At 39.0% G+C, this 15,179-nt stretch overlaps 1 protein-coding gene across 24 annotated transcripts in view; it reads left to right on the top strand.

Annotated features, from left to right (window-relative positions):
* NRXN1 (neurexin 1) overlaps window positions 1-15,179 on the top strand; it is a 719,965-nt gene that overhangs the window by 252,821 nt on the left and 451,965 nt on the right. The window lies entirely within an intron of this gene.

The raw sequence follows: 15,179 nt of genomic DNA, 5'->3' as shown, positions 1-15,179 counted from the left end.
ACCTGTAAGGAGAGAGTGGAATTTGGTGCAAGACTGGTCTGACTTTGGAGCTTCATTGTCTAGTGTTCAGAAGTCTGAGGTTCTTTAGCATCTGGGTATGCCATGAACCTGCTGTTTATTCATTTCCAGGGGATCTATTCTGTAAATAAGGAGGGAGATCAGAATTTTAGTCTGTAAAGTAATGCACAACCATGAGAAAACAGAATTCAAACTGCAAAGCAATCTTTCACTTGCTACCTCAGAACTTCTAAGTCCCTCAGGCTTTTCAAGACAATGCAATAGTTTTATATATGCAATTTGGTAAATAGTTTCACTCATCTTGAGAGGCGATTTAAGTGTGCTTGCTTTACTTAGCATTATAATGAAATAGGAGCTGCATCAGGTCAAGGTGACCTGTTCTCTGGACCAAAGCAGGTTTATCATGTTGTCTTGGAGCATGGCTACAAATAATGTTATGCAGCTTACTAAGAAAATATGCCATAGAGCACCTTTAGAATCAAAATCTAACCTTCAAACTAGGACAGTATTTCTATAGTTCTTTGTGATTTCGGACATGTCAAAAATCCTTAGATTCCCAATTGGAATTTCAGCATTGCAGATTTCTACTGAAAATCCCTACCTCTTTAAGCACTTTACTGTTGCTCACTAAAGAGTGATTTATAACAAAAATGGCTGAGAAACAGTGGTGCTTTCTCCTTTTAACTGATCCCATTTGTGTTCATGAGAACCATGCTACACAGTTATTTTGAAGTTGTTGTTGACCCAAGTTTTGTGGTTAGGTTGACATGAGTGAGAACACTTTTCCCAGTGGTTATATATTCGACACATATGGTTTGGGTTTTGTCCCATATTTATTGAATGGTTAAAATTATAAAATATTTCTGGTAAATTTGCAATCTTCTTTCAGATCAACATCTTTAATTGCTTGGTTGGAGGGCTGTGGTAATCTTTAGTAAGCTTGTGATATTTTTAATATGTTTTAGACATATTTAATAATGAAGCAAAAGATTTTGGTAATGTAAAATGTTGGGTTTGATCCAGTGTTCATTGAAGTTTGCAGATATAATTAGCGTTATTAATATTATTGTCAGTATGCAACATCCAGGAGTTACTACTATAGCTGCTTTCTCTTTAACTGAAAGAAATTCTTTTGATATCTGTGAATAATGGTTGGAGATGCTTTCTACCTTTCAAATTCATCTGAAAGAAACATAACAGTGCCTTAAATATTAGTTTCATAGAGTTGTTAGCATAAATGAGTTGGAGTGCATATACAGATAGAATTGAGAATTACTGCTGATTCTTTCCAAACAAATGGCAAATGCAACACAAATATATTGGTCATCTTGGTTGACCTGAAAATTCATTTTTCATTACATGAAAGTGGGGTTTGAAAAAAAACTCTGCTTACTATGAATTCAAGAGTCTGGATATACTGAAGGATCACTGCTGACTAGTCTATAATTTTTTGACAGTCATGGTATGTTATCACTAATGGTTACTGACAGAAAAGTCAGTTGCTAACATCTTGTAATAGCGCATGTCTATAAAGGACACAATGCTTCTCTTTCGTATGTGCAGTTCTGAGAATCTAGCTCATATCAGGCTTTGAAGCATGTGGTACACTTAGGTTATTCAGGAGTAATAGTGTATTTATTACAAACAACTACTGGAATTATTAGATCGGTCAGACAGGTGAATCTTTCATGCAGATGGGAAAAGGTCCTTTTTGGATCCTATGCTTAGATTGTTGTTAAAATTCTTTTCAATGGAATAGCTGTAGTTGTTAAACCTTTCATAACTGCTTTATGTTTAATGTTACCAAACTATTTTCATTATCTGCTTCATTGTAGGCTTCATCTTTAGTGAACCAACTTTCAAAAAGTATTCAGCTTCAGTGGTTGATGTTTGTTTTCAAGGTTTATAATGTCGTCAAAAGAAATGAAAGCCTTAGGAGCCTTAATATTAGTGCCATGTCTACCTAAAACTCACAATCATCTAAACATAGCAGGCTAATGTTTGAATGCTGGTGTGCTTGCACTACACTTTGTTTGCTGTTTCTGTTCTTGTCAGAAAAGCACATGTAGAATACATTTGTCCAATAGCTGAGATAATGTTGAAGCTGGAACTTTCACTACCAGCCTTTCTGACAGCAGCTTTTGCTATAAAGGTGCTGATTTTGCATTTAGAAAGATTTGTGGATTTGCCTTCCTTGACTTCATTAAACTATTTTCTTTCCTTAAATTGCTTGTGCTAACTTATATAATAAATATAAATAGGTAGGAGGTAAAGGATTACAAAGTACTATTTCAAAGAAGAGTATTTAGTGTAGTGTCTTTTCTACACAGTTGCTCAAGAGTGAGAGACAATCGAGAATGCAGAATAAAAGAATAAACTGCAACTTCATAAAGATAATTTCGGATTTTGACAGGTATTTCAGTATAGAAATTAGACAAAACAAAAAAAAATTCTCCCCCTTCCCCCCAAACACTCTTCTAGTCCTGTCCTTAGCTTCTTTTAGATGTCAAACTTAAATACTCATTCTCTAGGCCTGCTTTTAAAATGTGTCTTTTGATTTCTCTAGTGAGGATTCTTTCATCCTGTGTGTGGTTTTAGATATCGTGGTTTTTTGGTTTCTTTTTTAAACAAATTTTATTTTTAACTGTTTCCAAGTTTAAAGCATATTTAACGTTCAAATCCCAACATGTTGTTCAAGTTGTTTGTTATGTTTTCCAAATTCTGTTTGTTGTTGGAACAACTCCACTGCTTCTTAGAGTACTTCAAACTGCGTAGCCCTGAACTTTTTTCCACACTCAAATAACCTCAGATGTTTGTTACTATATTAAAAATACTAAATGTATTCTATATATGATTTCACTGAAAATACAGAAAAAAAAATCTAAGGAACTATGCCTTCCTGAATTAGTGTGATGCTGAAAAGTTGGTTTAAAATGAGGTTTTTTTGTCTTGTGTGCAAGATGTCATCTGATTTCAGTAGTCAGAAGTAACATGAAAGAAAATGGTACCGCAGGGATGACTTGTACAAAGAGTGCTAAGGGAAGGTACCAAAAACTGAGTCCCTTTAGTGTTATTTTTTGCCTTCTGCTTGCCTACTTGATGCTCGGAAAGTCATGCCCAACTAGATTCACTGTAAAAGCTGCTAAATAAAACTAAACAAAGCCCCAGTCCTTCAAACTTGCACATATTTAGCATTACTTCTAGCATAAAATATTTATAGGCTTATGTCAAAAAGTTCAAAGTCCAATTTTAAATTACTATGTGCTATTCTAAAAAAACCCAAATATATAAACTAACAGAATTAATGTTGTTTAAAAACAAACCAACCCAAACAAAAAAATCCCCAAACCATCCCCACTCCCCACCCCCCCAACCAATAAAAATAGCAGCAAGTATAGACATACTTGTGTTGGGAATAAAAATGTTTATGATGTATACCATCACATGAATGAATTGTCTAGTACCTTTTGCTAAGCTCTTTGCTTTCATGCTGTGAGCTGGCCTAGAATATCACTCTAAAATGTGTTCTAATTAGGATACATAGACAAAAGTTTTCTGTTAAGCAGGAGTTACACTATAGTACTCAGAACTGATAGTCACATACAGATTGCATTAAGCTTTATCTCCCATATGTCCCGATTTGCCTCCAGATTTTTTTTCCATGCAGAAGGTATGTCTGGATAGCATTTGGAGATTTTGTATGAGTATCTGAGAATGCATAATGTATGTTATGTACAAACTCGTCCTGAAGTACATCAGGGGAAAATCTGAGACAGCTTGGTCGACTGTGTATCTGTTCAGTAAATCAGTACTCAATTGCATTAATTTCACTGTATATTCACAGGTTGTGTTGGTTCAGTGGGCTCAGTGCTTCCAAGTTCAAGGCAAAACCAATCTATGATTCTACCAAAACTACCAAATGTTCCTAGTCTCCCAAACTGTGCCACCTGTAATAAAGCTGTAGATGTATCCCTACAAAGGTTATGGTGATAGCAGTAGGATCATGACTGTTTTGGGAGCTGCCAAAGGCAATTTTGTTCCTTTCTCTCCTCGCCTTTTGGAGTATCTGTAACTTCACTTTCAGGTCAGAACATTGGACTAGGACTGAAAGAGAAAATATGGGAAAGACTTACAGTAAAATAGAGAGCAGGTGGTTGACAAGTGAGTTTAGAGCATGTAGCAGAAAGGTGGGAGAATTCAAATTTGGGAGGCTGTAATGGGATTGTAAGAGATGTATTGTTGCAGTTGAGCTTGAAGAGGTAAGATTTGCCCTAGTGGATGGAAGGAGCAAGTGGATGGTTTGTGGATGGTTTTTGGAGGGGTTTTTTGGAGAACTTTGATCTGGGAAACTGAAGCTTCTGCACAGGAAATTCATTCTGCCATCATTTCCTCTGGCAGTAATACCACCAGAAAGTGAGTCCTGAGCAAATTATCTAAAAAACTGAAATCTATATTTCAGCAGAGTTCAGTCCTCTTTCTTGTTGTCTGTAACTAATACGCAAGGCTTTTCTTTGTATGTGGTGTTTACTATGTTGCTAAATAAAATCATGTTCATTTATTTAATCATCTTAAAAATAACAGTAGTTTTCAACAAGTATTGAAAAGAATTTTCTTTAATTCTGTAATGTGTAATGTTGTTGTCACTTTCATATGCAAAATATCCAAATTTTTTTCATTGCCCAGACTTTTTGCCTTGGTTTACTTCAATCTGTCACCACATGGCTAATTTATGAATAAGACCCAAGTTGCTCTGGTTTCCTCTATAAATGAAGACACAGTGTTGTTTGATAGCATGAGTGTCTTATGGAGTCATTTCAATATATCTCATGTTTAGATATGGTATGACCAACAACACAGTTTTCTAACATCTTCTCTGAAATAAAATCATCTTGACTGTTCTGGATCTGTTCTGTGGGGTTTATTAGCTTGGTTTGGGTATGATTGGGGTTTTTTTTAGATCTAGTGATACATTTATATGAACAGGCTGCTGAAAAGCAATATTCCGAAACAATTCAGGACGCAAATTTTCCATTTCCTAAGATTATGTAGCATATTTAAAGAATGTTTCTGCTGTTTACATTGACAAGAGCATACCACTTACGCTTAACCATGTTGTAAATGATCTGCTAGATGCTGTTTTAGTGAAGGCTGAACATATGCAATTTAAGTGTGTACTGCTTCAGGTTAGCTGCACTGAGGACAGTTGTACAGAAACGTATTGCAAAACAAAATAGATGTTTCTATGAGGAATTTAACATTGGTTCTCAGGGAGGTCTACGTTTTCCTGTGATTCATGCTGACAAATTTTTGAATGTCAAATAAAATGAAAGACTGAAGTGTTTGGCTTTGTTTTTTCAGCAATGTAACAAGACCTCATGGTACAAAGCATTGCCGTGATGTTAACAGAATTGCAGTCTGCAGCAAGTCTTTTGTCTGAGATTGGAAATAAGTCTAGAGTGGTGCTAATTCTACACATAATAGTTTGTGCATGATTGCCAGAGTCACTTTACTGGTCTAGTAAAGGCATATGGGACAGATTGTAAACTCCTCAATGCAGAGATTGTCTTGTTTTTTTGCAGAACTCCACTATGACTTGGGCATTACCAGAAGGTAACAATGATGGTGGCCAAATAAATGTATTGGAGATCGGTCATTTTATTTCTGGATATGGTGAATTAGACCTAGTCTAATGGGATCTGGTGAGATGCATCCACAAGTCCTAGGGGAACTAGCAGATGAAGTTGCTAAGCCACTATCCATTGTAATTGAGAAGTCATGGCAGTTCAATGAAGTTCCTGCTGGCTGGAAAAAGGCAAATATTACCCTCATTTTTAAAAAGGGAAAAAAGGAAGGCCCAGGGAACTACAGGCCAGTCAGTCTCACCTCTGTGCCATGGAAGACCGTGAAACAAATGCTCCTAGAAGCTATGCTAAGGTATGTGGAAAATAAGGAGGTGATTTGTGACAGCCCACGTGGCTTCACCAAGGGCAAATCGTGCTTGACAAATTTGGTGGCCTTCTACGTGGGGTTGCAGCGATGGTGGATAAGGGAAGAGCAACTGACACCATCTACCTGCAGAGCATTTGACACTGTCCTGCACGATGTCCTTGTCTCTTAAGTTGGAGACGTGGATTTGATGGTTGGACTACTAGGTAGATAAGGAATTGGCTGGATGGTCACATTCAAACAGTTGCTGCCAACAACTTGGTGTCCAAGTGGAGACCAATGATGAGTGGCGTTCCTCAGCGGTTGGTACTTGGACCGGTGATATTTGCCATTTTTGTCGGAGACATGGACAGGAGGATTGAGTGCACCCTCAGCAAGTTTGCCAACAACACCAAGCTGTGTGGTGTGGTCAATGCACTGGAGGGAAGTGAGGCCATCCAGAGGGACCTGGACAGGCTGGAGAGGTGGGTCTGTGCAAACCTCATGGAGTTCGACAAGGCCAAGTGCAAGGTCCTGCACCCGGGACAAGGCAAGCCCAAGCACAAATGCAGGATGGGGGGTGAGTGGATTGAGAGCAGCCCTGTGGAAAAGGGGGTGCTGGTTGATGAGAAGCTCAACATCACCTGGCAATGTGCGTTTGCAGCCTAGAAGGCCAACCGTTTCCTGGGCTGAATCAAAAGAGTTGTGACCAGCTGGTCGAGGAAGATTCTCCCCCTCTACTCTGCTCTGGTGAGACCCCACCTGAAGTGCTGCGTCCAGCCCTGAGGCCTCCAGCACAAGATAGACATGGACCTGTTGCAGAGAGTCTGAGGAGGGCCACAAAGGTGATTAGGGGGCTGGAGCACTTCCCTGTGAAGACACACTGAGAGAGTTGGGGTTGTTTAGCCTGAAGAGAAGATTCTGGGGAGACCTTATAACAGCCTTCCAGTACCTAAAGGGGGGGCCTACAAGAAAGCTGGAGAGGGATGTTTTACAAGGGCTTGTAGTAAAAGGTTGAGGGGTAATGGTTTCAAAGTGAAACAGAGTAGATTTAGATTACATATTAGGAAGAAATTCTTTATTGTGAGGGTGGTGAGGCACTGGAATGGGTTGCCCAGAGAAGCTGTGGCTGCCATCTCCCTGGAAGTGCTCAAGGCCAGGTTGGATGGGGCTTTGAGCAACCTGGTCTGGTGGAAAGTGTCCCTGGCCTTGGTGGGGGTGTTGGAAGTAGAGGATCTTGAAGGTCCCTTCCAACCCAAAACATTCTATGATTTTGTGAGTTGGTGAGAAGATTAAGATAGAGATAAGAAAATTTACTCCTTTCAGGCCTATCCCAAGTACTATAAAGCTGCATGTGCTTTTTCAAGTAAAGAACTTGAATGTTCTTGTTCTAAATGCTATTTCCCCCAAATCTTTGAGATGTAACTTTGAGCGAGGAAGAGATGAGCTCCTCTGTGAAAAGGAAGAATGTTTAGACAACCCATCCTTTTGCAAGAGGAAGAGCAATGTGTTTTGTAGTGAAGGTTTTGGACGTCCAAACCATCTTCAGTTTAATTTCCTCATTAAAGTTGAACAAAGTATAGTTTGAGTTGAAGGAATGATGAAATGGAGGAAAACAGTCAGGAGAGAACCAAATCCCCACTGAAAAGAAGTCAGCCTAATTTAATTAGATTACTGTAGCCTTTAAGTACATTTCTGTTTCTTGCCCTATTACATGTTGTAAATAATATGTGGTACTCTGAGGGTTTGAGATTTTTTTAAAGCTGCCATAAAACAGCTATCTAGCTGCATCATCAAGGGTGTTTGATCAATGGGTGTCATAATCAATTGAACATTGGAAACATCTATCAAAGGTATTGCAATGATTTACTGTAAAATTTACTAGATAAATAAGTTGCCTAGCTAACTAAACGTAACTAAGGATCATGAGGGTCACTAAGGGTCATCTTTGCCAAATTTTAGGTATCTGTAGGTTCAGTGTAGCTATGACATGTATTGTTCCATGACTACTGGCAGGGTGATAGGTGATACCAGTATTATATGGCATTAATAAAATATGTGCCAGTGTATTAAATAGTTCAAATCTAAAAAGTCAGGAGTCGTGGTTATCTTGTTTATAGAAGACTAGTGGCTTATTGGCTGTTTTAAAAATTAATTACTATATTTATCATTTTTATTGGTTTAAAAACAAAATTTTGCATTACTTGTATTTGGTTGTGTGGGAAGTTAAGTCCTGACCCAGTGAAGTGCTGAAAGCTAGAATGCTTGTGCAGACCTGAAGCCAAAACTTGTCTTTTTCAAGTTCTTTATCACCACTTAGAGTACAAAGATTTTACATTAGTTCTATATTTGATCTTCTCCAGGACAAAGCCTGAATCTAAATGGCATATCATGTTGGTAAGATCAGTCAGTGATAGAGAAATAAGTGATGTGGCTTTCATCACATCTTTGACACTGTCAGGATACAGTGACTGTTCTGCCAGTGAATGTTCACATCTCTTCGTTTTTCTAAAATACTGTAACTTGCATGTCACTACTGTATTTAGTATACTATATATGTATACATCGAAACAATCTATTCTGGATCTCTCCAGAGTGACTCTTGATTCAAATTAGTGGATTTTTGTTTGATGGAAGAAATAATTTTGGGGAATTGGAATATAACTGCCTAAAGCTGAACAGAAATGGAGCTTTTTCAAAAACAGTGGAAAGTTCTGACGGAACAGGACATTTTAAGATTTGTTTTTAACTAGAAAGGCTAAAATGTTGAAATCATTTAAAAACATTGAGTAGAATATCTCAAAACAATATAAAACTCCCCATTCCTGTGGGCTAAACCTATTCATTAATGCTATAGGTTCAAAGCAACTACTTCTTTTGAGGAAATCTTTTTGTTTTATAATAATATTTAAAGGTCAGTGAAGATGCGTGTTTTTAAATAAGAATACAAGCATTTGTAGGAAGCTGTCTTGGGCAGAACAACCATGAGATGACGGAGTTTTCAATTCTCAGAGAAGGAGAGGGGTCAGCCAGAACTGCCACCTTAGACTTCTGGAGGGCAGACTTTGGCCTGTTTAGGAGCCTGGTTGACGGAGTCCCTTGTGAGGAGGTCCTGAAGGGCAGAGGAGTCCAGGAAGGCTGGACATTCTTCAACAAGGAAATCCTAAAGGCGCAGGAACAGGCTGTCCCCATGTGCCAAAAGACGAGCTGACGAGGAAGACGACGAGCTGACGAGGAAGACGACCAGCCTAGCTGAACAGAGAGCTATCACTGGAGCTCGGGGGGAAAAAAGGACAGTCTATGGCCTTTGGAAAAAGGGGCAGGCCACTCAGGAGGACTACAGGGATGTCCTTAGGTTATGCAGGGAGAAAATTAGGAGGGCCAAAGCTCAGCTAGAACTTTGCCAAATTTTAGGTATCTGTAGGTTTAGTGTAGCTATGACATGTATTGTTCCATGACTACTGGCAGGGTGATAGGTGATACCAGTGTTATATGGTATTTATAAAATATGTGCCAGTGTATTAAATAGTTCGAATCTAAAAAGTTAGGAGCTGGAAGATGGGGACAGGGAGCAGTATGAAGCCCCCATAATCCAAGGGGAAATGGTTAGCAGGCTGCTACATGACCTAGACATACACCTGTCTATGCGGTCAGATGGGATTCACCCCCAGATGGGTACTAGGGGAACTACTGGAAGTGCTCACCAAGCCACTTTCCATCATTTACCAGCAGTCCTGGCTAACAGGGGTGGTCCCAGTTGACTGGACGTTAGCAAATGTGATTCTCATCTACAAGAAGGGCTGGAAGGGAGGATCTGGGGAACTAGAGGCCTGTCAAACTGACCTCAGTACGAGGGTAAGTTATGGACCAGAACATCTAGTGTGCCGTCACACAGTGCTTACAGGACAACTAGATGATCAGGCCCAGTCAGCATGGGTTTATGAAAGGCAGGTCCTACTTGACTAACCTGATCTCGTTCTGTGACAAGGTGACACACTTAGTGGACAAGGGAAAGGCTGTGGATGTTGTCTGCCTAGACTTTAGTAAAGCCTTTCCTGTTTCCTGCTTCATCCTCCTGCAGAAACTGGCTGCTCGTGGCTTGGGTGGGCATATGCTTCACTGAGTAAAAAACTGTCTTGAGTTATATCCAGTTGGTGGCCGGTTACAAGCAGTGTCCCCCAGGGCTTAGTATTTGGGCCAGCTCTGCTTAACATCTTTATCAATTATCTGGATGAGGGGATCCAGTGCTTCCTCAGTAAGTTTGCAGATGACACTAAATTGGATGGGAGTGTTGATCTGCTTGAGGGTAGGAAGGTTCTGCAGAGGGACCTGGACAGGCTGGATCAATGGGCCAAGGCCAATTGTATGAGGTTCAACAAGGCCAAGTGCTGGGTCCTGCACTTGGGTCACAACAACCCTACACAACGCTACAGGCTTGGGGATGAGTGGCTGGAAAGCTGCCCTGCAGAAAAGGACCTGGGGGTGCTGGTCGGCAGCCGGCTGAACATGAGCCAGCAGTGTGCCCAGGTGGCCAAGACGGCCAATAGCATCCTGGCCTGTATGAGAAATAGTGTGGCCGCTAAATAGGAGGAGTGGGGAAGTGATCGTGCTCCTGTACTCAGCATGGGTGAGGCTGCACCTCGAATACTGTGTGCAGTTTTGGGCCCCTCACTGCAAGAAAGACATTGAGGTGCTGGAGCGTGTTCAGAGAAGGGCAATGAAGCTAGTGGAGGGCCTGGAGAACAGGTCTTATGAGGAGTGGCTAAGGGAACTGGGGTTGTTTATTCTGGAGGAGGCTGAGGGGAGACCTTGTTGCTCTCTACAGCTACCTGGAAGAAGGCTGTAGTGAGGTGGGAGTCAATCTCTTCTCCCAAGTATCAAGTGATAGGATGAGAGGAAACGGCCTCCAGTTGTGCCAGGGGAGGTTTAGATTAAATATTAGGAAAAATTTCTTTACTGAAAGAGTAGTGAAATGGAAGAGGCTGCCCAGAGTAGTGGTGGAGTTACCATTCCTGGAGATATTTAAGTCATGTAGATTAGGCACTTAGTGACATGGTTTAGTGGTGGATTTGGCAGTGTTAGGTTAATGGTTGGACTTGACGATTTTAAAGGTCTTTTCCAACCTAAATGATTCTATTATTTTCTATAGCTTTATAACTTTATCTAGTTTTTTTCTAATTAACTTGATGAGGTTTTAAGTTTAGTACTTCTTTTGATTTTTATGGTTAATATCTGCCTTCCACTGAAAACAGTCTGTACTTCTTAAGAAAACTCGTGCTTGAATTCTAATGCAAATTTGATATCATCAGCCATCTACAGCTGTTCTAATTCTGACATCCTCCATCTGCCTCCAAAATCACAATTTCTGCATCTGTACTGCCTTGCCTGGTATAATATTTCCTTTTGTTTTCCATTAACTATTAATCTTGCTGCTTTTTTCCATCCAATCTTTAGCTCGCTGATTTTGTTTCTCACTTTTTCTGTTATCTTTCCATTCTCAGATATTTATTTTGCATATGAAAAATGTGTAGTCTCTGGAAAGATGTGATACCTGAATCACAGTATTTAGTATCGGTTGCAAGCTGACTCCTGGGAAATGTCTGGCACACTTTTGCCTAGACATCTGTGGGCTCAGGGTCCTCTCTTGCGTGACTCAGGAGAGCAGAATTGAAAGGCAGTACATTAATAAATCTTGTGATTCTAAGACAAGCAGAGAAGCTGATATGTTAATGTGTAAGGAACCATTTCAATGTTCAAGGAAAAAACCAGGTAATATGCTAAGTCATGCTTAGTGACTTAGTGATGGAGACATCTCTGTAAAGATACTCGTTCAACTAGTAACTTCATTACTGAAGGTCAAGAGTTTTTTTTTTTTTCACATAATATCGACATAACTTAGAGAAAGTAGTCACTGGCACAGAATTAAAAAAAAAAAAAAGAATTTGTGGTGAGAAGACAGGCACTAAATTGTGTTTATTTTGGGGTGGGAAAATGTGTATATTTCATCTGGAGAAGCTATATGAAGTAAATGTGGAAGTGGGGAGGATGTTATTTCTCAATTCATCCATCTTTCCTTTTTGAAAAGGTCATGTTTTGGCATTATGCCTCTTCTGCAATTTGTATACATAGAATGATAATATGCTTTGAAATACTATTTTGCTAAAGAACATCCTGTATTTTATGAGTTATTACATGGCAATTTAGAACTTGTTTTTAATTCATAAACGTGTTTAAAAACAAGTGACAATCGGGGGGGGAAGGGTGTTTTTAAAATAAGTTTTCTTGATTGTGTGAGGATTATCTTAAAAAAGATCAAACCCCAAGAGAGTGTAGGAAAATATAAGGAATGCTAGTAGGGAAAGTCTTCCCCTTTACAGTCATTATGACTAGTTCTATGAGCTCTGAAAGGTCTGCACCAGTCCTTCATTTATCAAAGTAGCTATGTATCTTTGATCTCTGCTTTCTCATAGTCTTTTAGGTACAGATAAATGTACGTCATCCTTGTATAAAACAGTGCATCTGTTGGGCATTCTGTGGAGGCTCAGAAAGACTAAAAAGTGTAGCTCCAGATTTTTATGCTCTTGTGCAGTATTACACCATGCTTACAAGAATCAGTCAAATTCCCAGGTTTAAAGCCTCTGCATTCATATGGAACAGTAAATAGGACACGGATCCACTTTGGTTTACAAAAAGCCAAAACAACCTACTTACTAGAGGTTCAATGTAATTAAATTAACTTAAGGTTAATATTTAAAAGCATCTACTTAAAATACAACGTAGGGAAGGGAGGAACAACCTATTCTGATGAGAAAAAGTAATAAATGTTTTAAGAAGACCGTTGAAATATTACGTTTTGACAACTTAGAAACTTTATTAACCAAAGACACGTAAGAGCTTGCTTAAGTTGTGAGATTTAACACTTAGCTCAAAGAATGTGTGGTACTTCAAATTTTTATTAACCTCAGTGACCTACTCTGCCAGGTTGTCTTTAATCCTTCTCCACTCCCAGCACTATGAAAATGCCTGCTGCCTCAAATTCATTGATGGTATTTACAGCTATGGCCTTAAATGCTAACGTGTTCTCTAAATTCTCTGCTTGTAGACGGAGCTATGTGCAAACATCTTTATTTGTGCTAGTAGTTTTTTAGTTTAAGTTTTATAAATTAAGTTTTATACCTTGGCCTTCAAAGCTTTTTCTTATGATTACAGTTCATTTTGCTTGCTTTCCCCCAAAATCCTTTGTAACTTTAGCTTCTCCTACAAGACTATTCCTGTTTACTGGTAATTTCCATTTATTTAATATGTTCTAAAGGCATTATCCAAACCTGGAATTGTACTTTTTCTGTTTATCAGACGTTTGCAATCATCATAATATATAGTGTGACAAAAGTGAAAGGGAATCATAGAATTCATGTTCTAATGATCTTAAGAACGATAAGTTCTAGCCTTCCAGTCTTTGCCGCTCATCCAGGATGAGAATGACACAAATGAATAAATAAATAACAGATTTCTGTGTATAAGATAATGACTGCTTATAGAAATCTACTTATTTATTAACAATATATATTTCAAATAGAGAAACTGAGAAAGTGCCTGAATTAAAACTTTGAATACAAAGCACAAAATATTTTATTGGTACTGGAGCATGGATTTTTGCATGTTAAAGTTCTATTGTAATCGATGTTTATCATGTTTTAATTTTCTTGATTTCTGTTTCATTTCAGTGAGATACAGAGATGCTAATTTAGAAAAAACATTTGGCTTCTGTTTAAAACACTGGAGTTCTACTGTTATAGACTTACCCTAGGCTTTGCTACCTTGTAGTCAAAACCAATCAAGGAGTTCAAGTATCTAATCAAAACTATGCAAGCGTATGAGAGGGGAAGTGATTTTTTTTTTTTTTTTTTTTAAGCAAAATATTGAAGCACGTTATTTTATCAGGTCACGCTTGTGCTCTCATAGATTTCATTCACTCACTCACTGTCACCACTTATTCATAAAAACTTCTAAGTGGTCTGGCCTGGATTTCTGTTGTTCAGCATGAAGCTGAAGGGATGCTGGATGTGAAATACTCGCTATGTCTCTTGGCCTCCCTTTGCTGCCAACGGCAAACTAGTCTTTGGACTGATTCTTTGTACTTGTAAGGCAGATGCTATGGTGGCATGGTACTTTGATTCAAATTTTGTTTACTTCAGTTTCTGTAGCTCTTAAATAATAAGCAGCAACCCCTACCTGTTTTCTGTTTGAGAGGTTTATGAGCAATATGTCTTTCCTTGTTTGGCTAGCAGGAAAATGAATGGCACATGTGACAATGCTGCAACTATGCTGCCGTCTGCCTGCCTTCAGATTGAAGTCTTCTGCTGAGAAGTTGTCAGTGTAGTGCTCCTGTCTGAGCACAGGCATTCTCGTCTTGACAGAAGCAGCTTTTCCTCAATTTTGCAGCTTGGAACCGTGTTCTGGGAGCAGTTTCCCCAAAATAGTGTCCTTTGTTAACCAGGCAGGCTCTTCTTTTAATTTTTGTTCTGGTAGTTCTGCTGCTGCTTTCTTACACACATTTTCATTTGTATTTCATTCATAACAGACTTAGTCCTGTTACAAATCTATTAAAAATGTGATAGTTACCTAAACACTACTGAAGTCCAAACTTGCAATCCTGAAATCTGCAGGTCAGCTGGTTTCTATCCATGGAGGTGCCTAGAGATGTTGGAAGTTGACTTAAGTTCTATAAAAGTGTTTACACTAGTTTTGATGCTTGGATCTTAATTCTGACGTGTTTGGAGGGCTTGTTTTGTACTTTATATGTATGTTTGACTGAAATTAAGAAACTCGGCATGCCTTCACCCTCCTGCTCTGAAAGGTGTGATTCAATAGGCCTTGAAGTAAAAGCTGACTTCTCACAGATTAGTGATAGGCACTTCTATAAAGTGTGGGCAGAAACTGTGGTACTGTATTCAGAATGTGGGAGACAGGGTTTGATTCCTCAGGAGAATAAAATTCCTCTTCTACCTTCTTGGGTGAGTATGGTCAGCACCAGCTGTAGAGGGGGCTGTCCATCTGTCCTGCTGAAGCCATGGGACTGTGTGGAATTCAGGTTTATTAGGCTAATGTAATAGCGCTAGAAAAAGCATGAGTAATGGCCAAGACCATGAGGACAGAGAAACTTGTTTTCAGGACTGGTTCTGTCTTTTGACTGATGACTTTCATGTAAGTATTAAGCTTTAATACTCACCCACCTG

Source organism: Leptosomus discolor, chromosome 2, assembly GCF_034619465.1.
Source record: "Leptosomus discolor isolate bLepDis1 chromosome 2, bLepDis1.hap2, whole genome shotgun sequence".
NCBI lineage: Eukaryota > Metazoa > Chordata > Aves > Leptosomiformes > Leptosomidae > Leptosomus > Leptosomus discolor.
This window is presented reverse-complemented; position numbering and strand designations above follow the sequence as displayed.